Source organism: Molothrus ater, chromosome 9 (genome assembly GCF_012460135.2).
Source record: "Molothrus ater isolate BHLD 08-10-18 breed brown headed cowbird chromosome 9, BPBGC_Mater_1.1, whole genome shotgun sequence".
Classification (NCBI taxonomy): domain Eukaryota; kingdom Metazoa; phylum Chordata; class Aves; order Passeriformes; family Icteridae; genus Molothrus; species Molothrus ater.
Genome location: NC_050486.2, coordinates 695,404 through 701,403, shown reverse-complemented (window position 1 = coordinate 701,403; position 6,000 = coordinate 695,404). Strand labels below are relative to the sequence as shown.

Below are 6,000 nucleotides of genomic sequence, written 5' to 3'. Positions count from 1 at the left end.
CCTGCTGCGTTTATTGGAGGCCACAGCGAAGCCTTCCAGGGCCAGAAGTCCCAGCTGGTGCAGAAGGACGCGGCTCATCCGCGGCGCTGATTTCCAGGAGCATCTGCCGCGAGGGGAAGGAGGAATCCATTCAAGCACCGGCAGCCCCAGCCCGCAGCAGCCTGGGCTGGCCATCCCTGCGAGCAACAAGGGGAACAGCCCCGAGAGAAGGAAGGAAGGAAAAGGGGTACCTGCTGTGAGTGGGGTGCATCCCGGGCTGTACCCCGACCCCTGAGGGCTGCTCAGAGCAGCAGAGCTGCAGCAGGGACACACGGGGACACATCCCCTCTCTCCGGCTCACAATGGCCACACGCGAATCCCCAGTTTGGCAACAGCGACCAGTGAGCGGGGTAAGCGCCCGAAGCCGGGACTGCAGCCTCAAAGTCCCTTTGATGTGCAGCCTCCGTCCCCCCTCCCCGCTGTGTCGCGGCCCCGCTTTCTCACGGGCATCGCACAGAGCAGAGCAGACGTGACTTTGCTAAAAGCCAGCAAGGAGAGCAAAGACGTAATTAAAGTCCTGACTCTGGCTCCAAATCTCGCATAATGAAATTAGCCCCTCGGTGCCAGGCTGTGAGCTTCCTGCCGAGCGGGCGGGCACGGCCCTCCGAGGCTCCCTGAGAGCCAGCTCAGCTCCCAGGGCATTCTGCAGCCCTGCTCCAGGCTGGGCACTGCCGAGCTCCCACAAAAATCACTCCCCCAAGGCACACAAGGCCTGCGGATGCTGGCACAAAGTCCTGGGGTTCCCACAGGGAAGGAGCACTCCCCGCCCAGTCAGGGACCGCTCATGTGCTCTTCAGTATCCTATTCCCATTGAGCTTAAACAAGGTAGGACTTCTGCAGGGGTTCCTGCATCGCCCCCGGCTCCACGGGAACAGGAGATTGGGAGATGCTCATTCCCAAACAAGCGCAGCCTGGCACAGGATTGCAAACACTGCCGGCAGATCCTGACTCCTGCTGCTCGGAATCCCCAGCACGGGAGAGAACAAATTTGCAACTGTGAGCCAAGACAGTCAGTCCCAGACGATATTGCAGAGGAAAGATGATGTTAATTCAACGGGGAGGGTGTCTGCGTGTTGCTTAGGGGTGAAAAAAGAGGAAGGAGGGGAGCTGCCCCCGCCACATCTGAGAACCACAGGAGAAGCTGATAGGATTTCTGCTAGGAGGCAAATAACATCAAGAAGCCTCTGGAGATTGTTTGTTTTCTCAGAAATCTTAACATGCAAAAACTGGCAAATAAACAGCAATTTTAGAGAAACCAAAGAGTCTCTTTTTCCTTTTTTTTTTTTTTTTTAGCACCCAGAAGAGGCAGCCATGCAGGTCTTGCCTGATTACTGTGCCAGGTGCTGCAAGGATGCCTGCAAAGGGAGAACCAGGACTCGAGCAGATACAGGAAACATGACATGGTTGTGTGGCCTGCTTAAGGGTTTATGCTTAGAAAAAGGACTTAGGGCTTGGCTGGTGCAGGATGTTCCTCCTCTGTTGTGCCTTTGCTCTGTCCCTTAGCTGTGTGAGAGGCAGCACCTCTGCTCCAAAGGTTGGATTCATGGGTCCCACCTTGTGTGGGACTCATCCAAGACAGCAAATCTGCCACGCAGAAAGCCAGGAGCTGATGCTGTCACAGCTGATGGTGTCACAGACATTTGCACCTGCATCCTCCCCTTCCACTGGCAAAACTGCTCAAAGTCTTGACCCCAAGGGGAGGTATCAGCAGAACCCTGCTTGGAAAGCTCTGTGCAGCCTGGAGGATCTGTGCCTGCAAAGAAAGGGAGGAAAAGGGAGCTTTGCAGTGTGAACTGTGAAGTGTGGATGGACAGAACAGCCAAGGTGAAGTCCTCAGGCTGCTTTGAAGAGCAGCCTCTGTCTGCATAGAGCCCAAGAGAAATCCAGAAATCCATGGGGACCCGCTCTGGAGAGTGCGAAGTGCGAGGTGCTCTTGCCAACGAACAAAGCCATTGGCTGAAAAATTGAGTGTTTGCAACTAATTATTTTCAGTAACTGACCAGCTTTACGGATGGTTGAGGAATATTCATCAAATAAATTATTCATGATTTCTTTCCACTGATCAGCAAATCAATTAGCCACAAACCTCTCTCCAATTATTCATCCAGCTCGAGCGGGATAAATGGGGAGATTTATGACACAGACAACCAACTAATGTGTATTTCCAAACAAGGACCCTTAAGATCCATAAACCTTGTTCTGCACTGGCTCAAATGACCCCGTGCTGACTCACAGTTAAACTCTCTGAGCTCATGCCCTGTGTGCTCCCTGCTCAGTAAAGTCTGCTGTCACTCAGCACTCTTGGGAGGTGAGGCAGTGCAGACCCGTGGTATGGAGAGACATGGTCTCAGGGGGCTCAGCAGGGCTCACAAGTGATGTGGAAACACCCCTCAATGAATAAATCAGTAGATATGGCCAAGTCAAACACAAGAGCTGATGCAGAAATAACCAGTGGTGTCCATAAGGTCAGGTGTGATGATGTACAAATCTCTTCAGCTATAAACTCCACAGGTATGGACCTGTTGGGAAGTTGCATTTGTGCAATTTAACCTCTACTGTTATAATTCCCCATAAAAGCACTCTCACACTAAAATTAAGGCATGTTGACAATATTAAGCTGGGCAGTAAATGTAAGTAAGGGTTATGAGACTAACAAATAGTCAAATTAGCATAAGAGCTGGCTTCGCCTTACTGGAGTAACACCATTAGAGTTTGTAAAAGTGAAGCATAATTCAGCATAAGTGTGATAAGTGACCAGAACTGCACAGAGATATCTCTAAATTGCCCTGCTCTGCAAGACTTCCCATGCCAGCCACACTGGTGCTCCAACTCAGAAGGGAGGCCTGCCTGCCATACTTGGCATGGACACAGGTCCCTCATGGCACTCTACAGTACTGCTTGTTAATATGGTTGGAAATTAGGGTTGTGGCTGGCTTGCACAGATAAAGTGAGTCCAGATGTAGGAGAGCAGCTGCTGTACATGCCAGGCAGAGCTTCTTTTCCTGCAGTGAACAGGCACAGGAACAGCAAGACACTCCAGGGGAAAAGCATCACTTGCAGCTTTGATTGATCTGGTTAGTGGATTAAGCTCATATTCATCGAAATACTCTTGCAGCCTTAATCTGCTTTCATCCCACTGCCTGGGAGGGCTCCCCTCTCACAAAGCCCCATCCATAACTCCACAGGGTTCTTTCAGTTGGAGCAGTGTTGGCTACAGGCAAGAGGCTATGAAGACACCCAGCTTCTGCATGGTGATCTGGTGCAGAGCAGCCTCCAGGCTTTGTCTCCAGAAGCACTTGGTTTCTCTGGCTTTGCTAACTCTCCCACAGTTAGCATCCCAGTGCATCCCAGAACTGTAGCCAGAGATTTCAGGGAGCTGAGGCAGCCAGCCCTGACAGGGGCAGCTGCAGCTTGGGAGGAGTGGGAGCCCCTGGGCCAGACAATTCTGCACCCCAGAAGGGTCCCCCATTCCTGCATGAAGGGACAGTTCTGCCCCTCGCAGGGTGTGGAGGTGAAGTGGTTCCCTCTCGGTGAAGCGCTGTGAACCTGCCAGCGGGTGAGGCTGCGAGCAGGGCTCAGCCTGGTGTCCCTCTGCCCCTCGGTTCTCAGTGCTGCACATCCTCGGTGAGGAGGACAGCCAGAAGGAGTCACTTCTCCTGGATCACCGGTTCTGCACCTCAGGAAAACTCTCAGTCTGAGGCTAGATGTCTAGGACAGAACTCACCACTCTTCGGATGCTGCTGCCAAAAGCCAAAATCTGTGGAGTTAAGAGATTTCCTGCAGTATCCGTTCCTATGCTGGTCACCCACACGCAAAGCCCACCTATGACAGGTTGGTTTCAGCGCCGCTGGGGCTGGAGCTGCTGCAGCACTGTTCCCGGAGAAGCATCGTACCTGTGCCTGGGCAGGGCTGGGAGCGGTGGGAAGTTCAGAGCTGCGGCAGGAGGGGCACTGCGAAATGGGCACTGAGGCAGGGCATGAGCCTGATTGTGCCAGCGGCGGGACGGTGTGCGACCTCTGCTGTGGGGCCGTGGGGCAGGCTGAGCGGGCCGGAGAACACTGGGCAGCCCCTTGCCCATTTCCCCTGGGAGCTGCCGAGCCACTGCGGGGCACGGGCAGGAGAGCTCCAGTGTCCTGGGCTCTGGGGCTGGCCAGAGGGCTCCCCAGGGTAGGGACAGGGAGTCCTGGGCTCTGGCAGCGGCATCGGCTCCAGAGGTCGGCGCTGAGGACTCCGGGGCTCGGGGACTGACCGCAGCCCGCAGGGATGGAGGCGGGGGGAAGGAGGCAAAGGCTCTGGATTCTGATGCCGCTCTTCGGTCCCAGGGATGGGTTCGGCTGTGCCGAGGTCCTGGACAAGTCCCTGACCCAGCGACAAAGGGACGGGATCCCGGAGGACGGGTTGCTCCCGGACGCCGAGAGCGGGGATGGGGGACCCAGGCTGCGGGACGGCGGTGGAGGAACCCCCGGAACGCCCGGGGGACGGGGCCGCGGCCGGGCCGGCGGGCTCGGGGGTGCCGCCGGCCCCTCCCGGCGGGGCCGGTGCCCGCAGCGCGGGGCGGAGGGGCGGTGGGCACGGCCCCCTCGCCGCGCCGCCCCCCGCCCGCCCCCAGCGCCTCCCGCGGACGGCGGAGCGCGGCGCGGGGCCGCGGGGCCGGCGCGGGGCGGCGAGCGGCGGCGGGGCGGCCGCAGGCCCCGACGGCAGCGGCGGCGATGCGGCGAGGCGGGGCGGCGGGCGGCGAGGCGGGGCGGCGGGCAGCGCGGCGGGGGCGGCGGGGCTGAGCGCCGGGCGGCCGGGGCTCCTCGGCCCCGGGGGGGGCACCCGCCCGCCCGCCCGGCGCCGCACCCGGCTCCGCAGCCGGCACACGGATTTACGGCGCGGACCGCAGCCTCCGGAGCGGCCCGGCAGGTAAGGCACGGCCGGCGGCACCCGGGGGCCTCGCCGTGCCCGCCGCGCATCCCCCCTCATCCGCCGCGCTATCGTCTCGCCGGGCTCCGGACGCGGCACAAGTTTCCCCCGTTGCGGTCCCAGCGGGCACCGGCTCCCCGCTCCCGCCGCCCCCCGATCCCCCGGCGGATGCTGCGGCGATGGGTCTGCCCCGGCTGCGCGCCCCGCCCGCCGCTCGCCCTCCCCTCCGCTCCCTGCTGCGCCCGCAGCCCCGAGCCCCCCGGCCGGACAGCGCCGTGGCCCGGGGTCCCGCTCGGACCGGCCGCAGCGGCGAGGGGCCAGGCGGAGAGCGAGGTCGGCTGCTCGGGCTGCTGCGGGAGAAGGTTCTGTTGCTCTTGGACCAAACTTGGCTTCGGGGAACCTGGCCTCGGGGTGGGAGCCCCGAGAGGGACCGGTGGGACGGGGGAGCCCCGAAGGACATGCCCGGAGCCCGCTGCTGCTCCGGGTGCGGGTGTCTCGCCCCGCGGGGCCCGTCCCGCTCCTGGGGATGCTCCCCGCTAGGCCTCGGCTGGAGGCTGAGCACCGTTTTGGAGCTCGCTTCTCCACAGGGAACGCGGACTCCCTCCAGCCGTGTGGCAGAGCTGAGTGCCGGGAGGCTCGGGATGCTCCCGTTTCCGCCTTGGGAACGCGTTCCCTTCGCAGTCGACCACAGAAAGAGAGTGTGGGAGAGGGGACATAGCCCACGGGAGAGGCAGCACAGCCGGGGACATGAGGAGGGGGTCGGGTTTCCCTGAGAGTGCTGAACACGTTCTGAGCGGGACTTTCCCCCTCCTTCCCCGGCCGCGGAGGCGCTGCCCACCGGCAGAGCTGGTGTGCCCCAAGGGCCAGGGGTGCTGCTGGGGGTCCTGCCCTGCCGCTGCCACCGGGTGCGGGTTTTACCGGGGCGCTTCACTGTGCGTGGAAGATCCCTGTTTGCAGCCTCTTCCCTCTTTTCCCTGCACGGTGGCAGGCTGTCGCCATCGACCGTGCAGACGGGCTGTGCGGCTGAGCTGTGACTTGCCGTGGGCGTGGGGTATC

The 6,000-nt window shown here is 60.6% G+C and overlaps 1 protein-coding gene across 1 annotated transcript in view; it reads left to right on the top strand.

Annotated features, from left to right (window-relative positions):
• Positions 1–4,809: 4,809 nt before the first annotated feature.
• The window catches only part of LOC118689675 (transmembrane protein 121), a 40,576-nt gene continuing 39,385 nt past the window's right edge, over positions 4,810–6,000 (top strand). Inside the window, exon 1 of the mRNA XM_036388080.1 lies at positions 4,810–4,944. The gene's annotated coding sequence lies outside the window, so the exon portion shown is untranslated. The remainder of the gene's footprint in view (positions 4,945–6,000) is intronic.